Raw genomic sequence first — 14258 nt, forward strand, 5'->3', positions numbered from 1 at the left:
GAGGGCAGTCTCCTTCACAGAAATCAGTGCTCAGAGTAAGACTTTAGGTGGGAATGAGTTAGGGGCTTTTGCTGGTGGACGGGTTAAGGGAACTCTTTCTGGTTTTCTTCAAGTCATACTAAAAGAGAAGGATTAGAAGGAGAGCTTTCTAGGATTCTTCAAGTCAATATGACTGACTTTTATATCTGGCATTATAATCACAGACAAACTGTCTCCAGAGAGACCAGATTAATGTTGTTTACTTGAAGTGAAATGGTGGGAGTCACATTTAAATGATATCTGTCTGCATCAGAATTGCTGTACTTCCTTGAGCTTTGGGACTAAACCTAAATATTAATTGTGTAAGTAATTCTTACTGCATGATTATTCTGTACTAATCACCACTGTGTTCATGGGTTAAAACTCCCAACTGGTGAAAGGTGAAAAGGCTTTGTCTAAATCAGTACATTTAATTCGAGCACATTCTATATATATATATATATATATTCATAAGTTATACATATTTACTACTATGGTAGTACTAGGATATGAATTATGAAAAGCATACAAAAATTGGAAGTGACAGAGTGAAGTTGAAATTAGTTTATTTCATGGTAAAATATACTTAGATTTCTTTTTTCTTTCTGTTCGTTTTAAATATATACTTAGGTTTCTATACCTTGTGGATAGTCAATATAAATTAATGTTTCTGATAAACTTTATAATAGTTTTGGATTTTTTTCAGCGTTTTTTGTTGTTTTTGCTATATTTAACTTACAGGGTTTTACCCCCCCCCCAGCAATTTTTTTTAAAACAATAGTCCACCATGTGATTTGATTTAATTAAAATTATATTTTAAAATCCAGAAGTATCAAGTTCAAAGCCAGCCTTAGCAATTTAGCAAAGCCCTAGGTATCTTAGTGAGACACTGTCTCAAAAATAAAATGGACTGGAGATGTGGCTCAGTGGTTAAGTGCCCTGGGTTCAATCCCTGGTACAGAAAGAAAGAAAGAAAGGAAGAAAGAAAGAAAGAAAGAAAGAAAGAAAGAAAGAAAGAAAGAAAGAAAGAAAGAAAGAAAGGAGGGAGGGAGGGAGGGAGGGAGGGAGGGAGGGAGGGAGGGAGGGAGGGAGGGAGGGAGGGAGGGAGGGGGAGGAAGGAAGGAAGGAAGGAAGGAAGGAAGGAAGGAAGGAAGGAAGGAAGGAAGGAAGGAAGACTCTGGTTTTTAAGAGTGGACCTAGATTCCTAGATTTAATCCCAGCTGTACTATTTACTAACCATGCAACTTGGGAAAGCAACAACTTCTTGGAGCATGTTTTTCATCTAAATGAGAATGATTAATATTATATTATATTATATCCACCTCACTGAAGAGAATATAATGTGATAATATTAAACCCTCACTATGTGCACAAAGATGCCAAGCTAAAATCTTTACAAACTTTAATTTAATCTTCAATATGCTAGTGGGTAAAGGCTAAGTAGTTCACCAAAGGATTTTCCTTTTCCTCCTGACCACACAGAAAGTCTGCATTTCCTGGCCTCTCTCTTATAGTTAGCATGATCACATTACCATTCTAGCCATTAAAATAGGGGCAGAAGTGATCAGCACTACCTCTAGGCCTGTCCTCTAAGGCATTCCCTTGTAATTCTCCATGCTCTCTTCCCTTGTGTGCCAGAAGACTGAGCAGAACCATTAGGTGAAAGGAGCTCTTTGCTTATCTCTCTACCTCCATCCTGTACTGGACTGTGACATGAGCAGGATATTAACTTTTATTGTGTTACATTATTGAGATGTGGGGATTGTTTGTTACAGCAGGTAGTGTACCAAGACAAGAATATTGGCACAAACCTAGAGAAGTGAGAGAGTTATTTACAGTGTCTGCCACATATCTACAATAAAAGGGGTTTGGCCTCATTCACTTTAGACAGATGAAGATTAATTATATGAAATAACTTATGAGCAAGTATCTGTAAAAGTTCTTTGAATAAAGCATGAGAAATTGTCAAGAATCACAGATACCACCGGGAACACCTTAAAAAATGAAGATATCACCCATTCAAAATCTCATGGCCTATAGCCTACAAAGTCAGTTCAACACATTTCTCCAAGTTTTATAAAAATGAGTAGTGAGTTTGAGTACATATTTTATATGACATCAAGAATCCTTCCTCTGTGTTGATGAAGTGTTCTCTTATCTATTCAATTCAAGAGTTGAAATGTGTTTTGGAATTTTTTCCCCTGAAGTTAGCCCATATATAATCAATAGTTTCCTTTACCCTAATAATTTTTCTGGATGTTACATTATGGTATCTGTCTTGATTCATATTTTTTAGCTGGAGTAATTGAATTCCTGTCATTTGGATTACCCTTGATCACTGAATGATTTCATATCATATTTTTTTAAGAGAGAGAGAGAGAATTTTTTAATATTTATTTTTTAGTTCTCGGCGGACACAACATCTTTGTATGTGGTGCTGAGGATCGAACCCAGGCCGCACACATGTCAGGCAAGCACGCTACCACTTGAGCCACATCCCCAGCCCCAAATATCATATTTTTTAAATAAAACAATATTATTGCACTTTCCCCTTTTTCATGCTTATTTGCAAAATTGATTCCTATGGAATTGCATAGATAACTAACTGGGCTCTGACTTCACATTTTTCTTCTCAGATGCAGATGAATAATTTCTCATTGACTTTGGTGAATGAAAATATCAGCATAGTCTCCTAAGATTATCTGATGTTATCACCCTTATCATAATCCCTCTTCAATCCTATGTTTTAGAAAGGTTTAGGAGCTGGGATTGATTTAAGGAACTTGATAAATGTTCATGAAAACTACCTGACTTGAGGAAACAAGCATGCTTTGTGTTCAAACAGACCTGACTTCTAATCCTGACACAGTCACCAATTAGCTATATGTGATTTTGACCAATTATTCTACCTCTTAGGAGTCACAAGTAGAAATGGAGATGGTAAAATCTGCATTGAAAACTTGATGAGAATATTAAATGGGATATACAGATTGATTTCACTTTTGAAAACGGATACAAAGATCTTAAGTAAAATACTAGCAAAGCAAATCCAAAATATGCAAAATCCAAACTGTATTTGTATCAGAAATACAAATTTTGTTTAAAATTTTAGAAAGTCAAAAATGTAATTTATACCTTAACTGTCAGAAGGGATCAAAACATATGGTCATTTCTATAGGTTCAGAAAACTTTGACAAAACTAGAATCCACTCATTAAAAAATAAGACTTTTGGTAAGTTGGGAACCAAAGAAAACTTGTTTAACTAAAAAGAAGTATCTATATAATAAAATTTTTAAAACTTATAACCTAGCAAAAGCTCTCTTAAATTGGTAATGGGTATCTTTTAAAAGTATATTATTATTGAGCTTGGAATATAGTTCAGGGGTAGAGCATTTATTTGCCTAGCATGAGCAAGGCCCTGCCCCAGATTTGATGCCCAGCACTACAAAAACAAACAAAACAAAAGTATATCATCAAATCTAATAGAGGATGAAAAGTTTCCTTTTGAGTTCAAGAATAAGAGACTCCAACATATGATTGTCCTTGGAGGACCTAATAAGCTAAGTTAAAGTAACTTTAACTTAGCTTATTAGGTTAACTAATATATATATATATAGTTATAATATAGTTATATATATTAACTAATATATAATATATATATATTAACTAATATATATATATATTACTTTAACTTAGCTTATTTATTTATATACACACACACACATACACATACATACACACACATGCATACATATATATATTCTTAAATACCATTCTTATAAAGCAGCCACAATACCTTTTAATTTTAAAAGATAATTTATGATAGTATTAAAATTTTTAATTACTTGGGAATAATCTAACAAAAGATATGCATTTCTCTAGGGAGAAGACTAAATTCAGAGACATTAGAGAAGACATAAATAAATGGAGAAATACACCATGTACAGATTCATTGTCTCCTCATGCCAGTACATACAATAACCTAACTTATGTGGAAACCAAGTCCTGGTGCCTCAGAAAGCTTCCTGCCTCCAGCTCCTCCAAGAGAGGGTCAGTTAGCTATAAACACATATGTATACAAAAATAGCTCCTAATGGTCTCAGCACAGTTGTGTCCACTCCTGGACCCACACTCAGGGGTGTGCCTTTCTCTCAGGTTTTGGAGGATTAAATAAATCAGACATGGAAAGGTCTTGGCCCAGGGCCTACTGCCTAATATGTGCTTCATAAATGTTAGCTATTACTAACAACTATTGATTAGCTGTTGATAACAACTACATCAGTAGAAGATAATCCTGCATTTTGTATAACCAGAGTGTTCCCCAGATGAAGGCAGAGGAGGCACAACACCAGACTCACTGCAGCCTCCTTTGACTAAGTCTTTTGTGTGATTCTTGAGGTGATATCCTGCCCCTGGAGAACTGATATAGCATCTATACCCAGGAGCTGTTTTTTTGTTTTTATTTTTTTGTTTTTTTTTTTTTAAAGAGAGAGTGGGGGGGAGATAGAGAGAGAGAGAATTTTTAATATTTATTTTTTAGTTCTCAGCGGACACAACATCTTTGTTGGTATGTGGTGCTGAGGATCGAACCCGGGCCGCACGCATGCCCGGCGAGCGCGCTACCGCTTGAGCCACATCCCCAGCCCTGTTTTTTGGTTTTTAGAGTGTGATTCATAAAAGGAGCCACATTGTTTAAAACATCTCCTTTGCTCATTTGTTCATTCTGTTCTTTAAATTCAGAATGCCCTTACTGGAGAGTCAGCCATGCATCAAGATCTGTGTTAATCACCGAGAATGGAGAGAAATGCACCATGAGAGCATTGCAAAAGGAACTCTGATTATTATCTTCGGCTTCACAGCTCTAGGGGTCCAGGACTGTTCATTTGGAGGAAGAGGGGACAGGATCTCAGTTAAGATGGAAAAAGTATGAGCTTTGGCATTAATGGAATCAGGATTTCAACTTACTTTCTTTGTGAACTTGAATAAAGCCTTCACTTCTCTAAACCTTTCTTCTCTCATCTGTTAAATGGAAATAACATACTTTCCATGAAAGATTATTATTGGGGCCATTTAAGCACAGTGCCTAGGCCTTAGTGGCTCCTCCTCAACAAAACAGCATGGCCCTCTGCCTCTACAACTTCTCCACTGCTAGTTGCATTTTTCTCTTTTGTGGCATCTTTCTCCCCTTTAAACTTGACCTTAATTTATTGTGAAAACTGCTCTTATACATATAATGACAATAAAATAAATGGACTAGTGGAGCACAGTGTACTTTGCCCCTAACTAGGAAGCCGCCCTCCCATTCTGCTTCCCACAAAGCCATCATTGTTTTAAGCAGAAATTACTGGGGCTCAAAGGCCAGCCGTCCTTAATGGTCCACGCCAACCATTTCTGATTAGTACAACAAAGGGAGTCCATTTGGTGCAGGTGGACTATTTCCGCATTTGCTCTTTTTTTCTCTGAGTAACTGGTCAGAATATTCAGAGCAGGGAAGGGTCTTGTAAAGAAGTTGACTCCAAAAAATGCTTTTTTTTTTTTCATTCTTGGGTTCTTGATGTATCAGGACAAATGTCCTTTTTCCTCTCCTGGATAGTGGTGCATTGGTTCTTTTTTTTTTTTTTTTCCCCTCCTTAATACTGGGAAGAACCAAGGGGCTCTTTGCCATGGAGTTACTTCCCTATCCCTTTTTATTTTTTATTTTGAGACAGGGTCTTGCTAACCTGCCAAGGCTAGCCTTGACTTTTTAATCCCAAATCGCTGGAATTAGAGGCATGCACATCTAGTTTACAATGGTTCTTTGTAAATATTAGAATCCTACCCTGAGCACCAAAAAAACTGCTTTCTTCATTTATTCATTTTTAAATTATATTTACTAATTCAGTAGACACTATTGAACAATAAATATGTGTCAGGCCTGTGCCAGATCTTGGAAATACATCAGCGAGATAGACTGGGCCACTTCCCTCATGAAGCTTACGTTTAATGAGGATAGACAGACAAAAAGCAAAACAAATATAATATGTCACCAAATCAATTAACAAGAAAATTGTGATAAATGCTATGAAAGACATAAGCAGGAAAATGTATAAAAAATAACGGGGGGGGGAGGGTTGGGGGTGTTGTGGTTGTGGCTCAGGGGTAGAGTGCTCGCCTAGTGCATGCAAGGCCCTGGGTTCCATCCTCAGCACCACATAAAAATAAAGGTATTGTTTAGAACTACAACTAAAAAATAAATATAAAAAAAAAAGTAACTGGGGAGCTGGGGTTGTGGCTCAGTGGTACAGTGCTTGCCTAGCATGCATGAGGCACTGGGTTCGATCCCTTGCACCATGTAAAAAATAAACAAATTAAATAAAGGTATTGTGTCCATCTACATCTAAAAAAAATTTTTTAAAGTAATTGGGGGGAGGCAATTAGAGTGGTCAGAGTGGTCCTTTCTGAGGAGAGAAATGAGGAATGTGAAGAGCTGGAAAAAAACTTTCTCGACAGAGGAGAGAGCAAATGTTCTCTGAATTGAAAAACAGCTTGATATGTTTAGAGAAACGAAAGGGGTGGAAATGAGAGTGGGGAGGCTGGCAGAAGACAAATTAAGCAGGGTTTTTTAGGCCAGGACTATGGATTTTACTCTAAGTACAATTCATTAAGCACTCAACAACCACTGATGGAATGTCTACTGTGTCCCTTGCACTGTTCTAAACATGGCACAGCAGCAGTGACAAAATGTGAAACTCCCTCCCTTTTGGAAGTTACCTTCTAGTGAGGGCAAAAGGCAAAAAGTAAGACTACATGAAATAAAGGGTATTTTAGAAATGCTAAAGAGAATATAAAGAGGCTGGGAATACTGTTCTGTGGTAGAGTGCTTGCCAAGCATGTGTGAGGCTCTAGGTTCTATTTCCAGTACTGAAAATAAATAAATAAATACATTCTTTGGCTCAATATGTTGTTGTGGGTTGATTTCTTCATTATATAGTAAAAATACAGCAATATTTATTTATTCACTCTATTGTTTGTGGTGATATTGGTTGTTTCTAGTTTTCTTTCTTTCTTTCCCTCTTATGAAGAATGCTGAATACTTGTATGAACATACTTGTTTGAGTCTTTTGATGCACATGTGCATGCATTTCTAATGGGCATATTTCATGGAGCTGAGTTGTATGTATCTAGTCTGCAAACCTAATACCAGAATTTTCCTCATCAGTTGTACTGACTTTTATTCCCACTGGCAATGTCTGAGAGACTGGAAATAAATTATGGAGGTAAAATATATGGCAGAGAACAAGCTGACCACATTAGGCTAAAGATTTGCAAACTTCTTGGAAACCTTAGAATATAAAAATCAAAGTTAGCTGGATTGGACCATGAATACAATCAAATGCCTTCTTTAACCCCATGATACTCAGGTTCAGTCCAACTTCGTAGCTACTTCCAACAGTAGAGAACCCCCTATTCTATCCATTTATTCAATTCACTACACCTGTTCTGCTCTGTCAAGTGTCTGTGGAATCCTAGGCAGCATGGATAATCGAGGTTCACTCCCTTCTCTGGAGAAACTCTGAGAAAGGGACAACTCTCTTAGAAAGTTGTTTGATTCTGACCTGTTCTCCAGTCTCTTGTCTAAACTTGTTTTATTGGCACTACTGGGATGGAACACAGGGGTTCATACATGCTAGGCAATTGCTCTACCACTGAGCTGTATCTCCAACCCACTCTTGTCTGAATTCTTAAAATCCTAAGAACTGAATTATTTTATAGGCTATACTCTCTTCCAGTGCTGCTTGCTCCTCAGATTTTTGCAAAGGAGATCAGAGCTTTTGGAGGTTCTTAGCCTGTCTTCCTTCTTGTTCTTATTTGATCTGGCATCAAGTACCCTCTCTATCCTGGTCCAAATTTGACAAACTTGAAACTCCTACTTTCGTGTTATTTCCTAAAGAGTTATGACGTAATTTCTGTACCTCTACTTCGTAAGCCAATATCTTGGGGAATGAATATTCCTTTATTTATAGTTAAATATTATTGTTAATATTTACATTTTTGGCTTAATGTTCAGTTTTTTTAATGTCTTCTTTAGGGACTTAGTTTATTAAGTGTATAATTAGCTTTAGGAACAAAATAGCAAGCAGCCACACAATCAAATAGCTTACTAGGCTCAGCAAACACTAGCTGGTTACAATGATAAAGGCATTTGTACACTGAAAAGGCTGACAATAAAAAATAATAGTATGCGTGGAAGGAAGCTAGCAAGTTGATGAGTGCTAAGAATAAAATATAAATATATGATTTCTCCAAAACAGACAGTGATACAGACAACTGCAACATCCAGTTCCAAGTAATCAGACTGCAACATCCAGTTCCAAGTAATCAGACTCCTCCCCATCAGCTCATTATTCTTTCAACATTGTTATGTTAATTATGGATTCACAATCCCAATCCTTTTTTTAAATATTTATATTTTAGTTTTCGGTGGACACAACATCTTTCTTTTATTTTTATGTGGTGCTGAGGATCGAACCCAGCGCCCCACACATGCCAGGCGAGCATGTTACCGCTTGAGCCACATCCCCAGCCCCCCAATCCTTTTTAACAGTCAATATATATATAATGAAGATGTTAACTTCTTGGTGAGGCATTTTCAGGTAACATTTTGATATGACTATTACATATTTATTGTCATAAATCTTAATAATTTGACATGTTTTTCCAAATGAGTTGCAGAGTGATGACAGAAAGTAAAAGAAAGAACAATGTAGGGGTTTTGTTTATTTTTATTTTTTCATTTTTTTTCTATAAAAACAATCCAGAATGGAGACAGCTGTGAATTATAATCTGTTCCTCCGAGAATCATGGTAGTTAAACTAAACCAATGATATGGATCACTCAGAGACTAATCCCTGGTGGTTTACACACATTGCAAGCAGTTTCCTTCCCTGCATGATGTAAGATAATTTTTTTCCCTGAATGTTTTTTTTTAAGCCTAGGTAGCTTAGACAAGTAAAGAACATTGATTTTGCCACCACATATATCAGACTTTGATATGATTCTGATATGAATCCCTCTGAGAAAACCAATAGCTTTTTATTTTGCATATGTTATCTGCCTAATTAGGATTTTTCATGCTTAAATGGATTATAATACTTCTCTATTAGGGCTGCTGTGAAATTAAGTTAGTGTACTATATGTATATATTTTCATTCAATTTTCATGTATGTGCGCACACACACACACACACACACCCAAAAGTCCTTAGTAAGTGCTTAGTAATGTCAGAGACCAAATTCCCTGCCATATATTCCTTTTCTTTTTAACTCATTCATTTGTCTACATAATGTCTTTTTTCCCTTAGAATTGACATTTATTGGGTCATGGAGTTTTGCTGATTCTCTTTCTGAAATGCTTTTGTAATTGATTTCATCATCATCATTGTTTCTGACAAGCTTTAGTTCAGAATTGCAGCAACCTTTTCACTAATTTGTTTTCCTCCTCTCAGTCTTAATACTTCCAATCCATTGAGAAGCACTGTCTAGAGCTTCTCAAAACACGGTTCTAAATGTGAGTCCACTGCTCTTGCTTAAATACTTTTAATGACCCAGCTATATTTCAAAGATCTTGTTTTCTTCATATTGTATCTCAAATGTCCAATAGGGTATTCCATGCTAACCATTTTATTCTATTAACTTCTTTAAATTTCTGTGATTAGATTAGGTTGTGGCAAATTTCTGAACAAAATGATCTATCAGTAACTTTTTAAAATGAAAAAGACGTTCAACTTTACTTAAATTAGGAGATCTACAAATTAAAACTAGATAAGATTTTTTTTTCATTAGTTTGGCAAAGATCAAAAAGTTTGAAAATACACTGTTTTGGCCAGAATGCAGGGAAACATTCTCAAATAATGTTGATAGAAGTATAAATTGGTACCATCCTTTCAGGGAAAATTTTGACAATATCTATAAAAAATGCTTATATCTTTGACCCAGTATTTTCATTTATCCCACAGAAAGAATATTCATTGCAACATTGTAAGAGAAATGAGGTATATTTTTTATATGGGGGAGATGTCTATCAATAAGGTCACGGTTATATAAATTGCAGTGTATCCATAAAACATAATTCTTCAGTCACTAAAAAGAATGACATAAATCTTTGTCTACTATTATAAAAAACATATCCAGAATAGAGTTAAGAAACAGCTTAAGTACAGAGCAGCACATGTAGTAAGCTATCATTTTTATAAAATTTAAATACATATACACAGACGTATTAAGTGTCAAAATATCTTATTAGAGTGATACACAAGGGATTGAAGAGAGCAGTTGCCCCTGAGGAGGTAAACCAGGAACAGGTACTAGGGTTGGTAGAGAGACTTACACTCTATATTCTTCAGTTCTGTTGGAGATTTTTTCTACAAGGTATATGTATTTTTAAAAAAAATAACAGAGCAATGTTTAAGCAAATTATGGTAGGTTACCTTGATGATTTCTGAATCTGGTCCTGCATTTCAAAGCCGACCTATGAGATGACACTGTTTATATCTGAGAGGGGTGATGATTGATGAGATTGAGTATCTGGTCATTAAGAAGCCATAGGGATATAAGCCGGGCTTACCTGGCACCAGCTCCCTGCAGCCTGCCTTGAAAGTAGATCAGTTGTAAAATATACCCCATTGTATTCTGAGTAGCACTTGAGTCTGTGCTAGATATTAAGACTAAAAGCTTCTTGAAGGTAGAAGCCAGCCATAACTTTACCATTAGCCACTACCACATGACTGGAATATAATAAGTGTTGACTAACTTTATGAACACGAACAGTTAGATGATTTCCTTTAAGAAATCAGATATTTATTAGATGCAAATGTTAGAGCCTGCTGTCTTTTCTAAAAAGCAGACCATTTGTTTTATGACTTCATCATGCTAAGCAATTTAAGAAGCAAAAATCAGGATGGGGATGGTTAACAACTACAGCCACAGAATTCAAGAGCAAGCCATTTTCTTTGATGTTGTTTGGTTTTTCCAGGGCACAAGAGAATAATTTAAAGTGTTCTAAAAACACCTGCTTCTTCACACAGCTGATAGGAGCAATATGAGACTGACTCTGAAGTTTAAGCTATGAAACATTTCATTAGACACCTCCTGTTTCTAGCTCCATTTGGACTGCTCAAAGCAGGAGTTAGGGCCCTGCCTGTTTGCTCCCGGAGGATTCCTGTCACAAGTCAAAGTAGCATGTGAATCCAATCAATTCAAATGACTTGCCTCTGTGGTACACAAACACTGTACTCACTGCAAAGCCTCTAGCTCTGGAAAACTGTAGTATTTAGACTTTCCAGAGCAATCAACAATTTCTAAGAGGCATTTTTGGAAGCTACTGAGAATTTTCCAGAATAGCACTTAAAGCAATGCTTTGTTTCTTGATTCTGTAAGAAAAACATCCTTTTATTGATCTCCCTAATGCCCCCTTCTCTGAAAACACATGTCAGCCAATGAGAAAACAAGATGTGGGAAGGAGTGAGTCTATCAACTGGGACTTAGCACCTTGGGCATATCAGTTTAGAATCTCAGAGAATTCCTTTCCCAGCATTGCCTGAGCAAAGGAGAAAGATGTAATGGAAATAGCACAGACTGAAAGCAGATGGACCTGTGTTGGAAACTAGGTTGTGTCAACAACTGGTCATGTGACCTTGGGCAAATTACTTAACTTCTTTAAGGCTCTGCGTCCTCATTTTGCAAGATTGTGGTGAAATTTTGATGGATCAGCAGCAACAGCAGCAGCCAGTTGCACTAACAGAGAGGTGCTCAATAAATCTTATACATATCTTTAATGACTGGCATAGAGAGGAGTTGAATAAATATTAATTTTCTCTCACCTTTAGTTGGGACTAAGTGTTGTCTTTTGGTGAATTTTTTCTCCTGCAAAGTTTCTCCCAAAGGTGACCAAAGCCTATTTTAAAACAGAGAAAGGAAAACAAAAGTGAATGAAAAGCAAAGAGGAGCAGGCAATGGAAATGTATTTACTTTAGATCCTAAGCCTCCATCGGTTGGTCCCAATTTTCTATTTGTTTGATCAAAAATGATCCTGTCCAATGTTGTTTAGCAAAGAAAATTACAAATTTTTATTTTTAAAACTGTTTGTCTATGGTATTGCAAAAAGGATTTAAGACCAAAAACAGAGAGTCGCCATTACCAAACCATGCATTAGAATCTTTTTATAGCTTCATTACGAAAACACCATGGATAAGGAGTTGAGTACACAGCTTTAACCCCTGACCAACCTAGATCAGAGTCCAGAATCTATCACTTATTTTCCTTGTGGCCTTGGGCAATTTACTTAACCAGTGTGTACTTCAGTGTGTTGAACTGTGAAATAAGACTAACAAGAGTGCCCACCTTGTATGTGTGTGTGTGTGTGTGTGTATGTGTTGTCAATGGACCTTTATTTTATTTATTTATATGAGGTGCTGAGAATCCAACCCAGTGCCTCACACATGCTAGGCAAACGCTCTACCACTGAATCACAACCCCAGCCCTACCTTGTGGTTTTTATAAGGATTAAATAAAATAATTACCATGTTTACCATGATGCCTGGCACAGGGTTGCTCTCAACAAATTGTTATAATCATTGTTATAATCATTTCATATGTTATAACTCCATGAAGTAGCTATCATTGTTGCCTCTATTTCATAGACAAGGAAATAGTCTTACATGAGAAATATAAACATAGTACATCACCAAGCAAATAATAAAAAGCTCAAAAATATATGCATTAAAATAAAAAAGTCAATGGCCCCCAATGTGAAGATCAGGAATAGTGACTTGGTATGCCTGGCAGGCATTTTGTGTAAGAAGAATCTGAAATGGCCTGTTAACTTGTCTGTTTAGCCCAGTGCTAGGAAGGTATGGCCAGAGTCCCCATAAGGCTAACATGTAGCCATTGTAGGCGCTTAGTAAATATTTGTTAATCAAATAAGTGGAGAGATTGAGCACACAGAGGCTCTGTTCTGGATCTTTTTGGTCAGGAACTGCACCAACCTCCATTCCTGCCCCCATCTCCCTATCTTCATTGCTACTTCCTTCTTCATCTTAAAGCTTCAGGAAAATCAACATAGGTCCCTCCTCACTGAAAGAGGATGTAAACAAAAAATCTGAACCCTCCTTGAGAGGTCAACCCTGAAAATTTCACCCAAAATTCAAAAAATGGGCCATTCACATCTAATTGAGAAATGGTGGTAGATTGTTTATCAAAGGTAGGCACCAGAAAGACTGTAACCTTACTGGGGATAAGCAGGTCTCATATTGTTTTAGAGGAGAACAGGTTTAAAGCCTGAATAAATCAGTAGTTAAGTTCTGGAGATCTTAGTTTAAACAAATATATTTTTTAAACTACAGCAGAAATATAAACATGAACCTAAAATGAATTTGCAAATGATTGTTCTTGGTCAACTAGTGAAAGAAAGTCCAAATTTGAAAGTTATTTTGGGGATCATAGTTTTTGTTCTCTTTTATGTCTACAATAGGACAAGTAGGAAACAAATTAAAAAATTTTTAAATGAAAGCATGTTTAAATGTTACTTTGTGGATTCCAAAGATAGGAAATTAAGGTCTATAATAGTGGCTTTAGAGACAGACTAGGCTAAAATGCTAGAAATCTGGCTCAATCAATTACTAGTATGTATACTTGAACACACTCATTCTGTCTCTCTGTCACACACACACACACACTATATACACACACATACATATATCTACATACACACATATGATTATAGTGATGATTGAATAACACAGTGATATGTTTAGTAAATGATAGTTTTTTAATTATCCAAGAAAGATGATATGTGTTAGAGGCCATTTTTTTTTTTTTTTTTTTTTTTTTTTTGGTACTGGGGATTGAACCCAGGGGCACTTAGCACTGAGCAACATCCCCAGCCCTTTTTTTGTATTTTATTTAAAGACAGGGTCTCACTGAGTTGCTTAGGGTATTGCTAGGTTGCTGAGGCTGGCTTTGAACTTGGTATCCTACTGCCTCAACCTCCTAAGCCCCTGGTATTACAGACATTCACCACCGTGCTTGGGAGAGGCCAAATTTTTTGACGATAGTTTCTCATGTCCAAGAGTTCACAGTGATCCCCAGTAGCAAAAATTTATTGATATGTTTACAAGGAATTGTCAAGGAAAAAACGTAGCAATTGTTTGGGGGAGCGTGGGAGATTTAGGATTAAAAGAACCTAAGCACCAAGTCCTGACTCT

This window comes from Urocitellus parryii, chromosome 4 (genome assembly GCF_045843805.1).
Source record: "Urocitellus parryii isolate mUroPar1 chromosome 4, mUroPar1.hap1, whole genome shotgun sequence".
Classification (NCBI taxonomy): domain Eukaryota; kingdom Metazoa; phylum Chordata; class Mammalia; order Rodentia; family Sciuridae; genus Urocitellus; species Urocitellus parryii.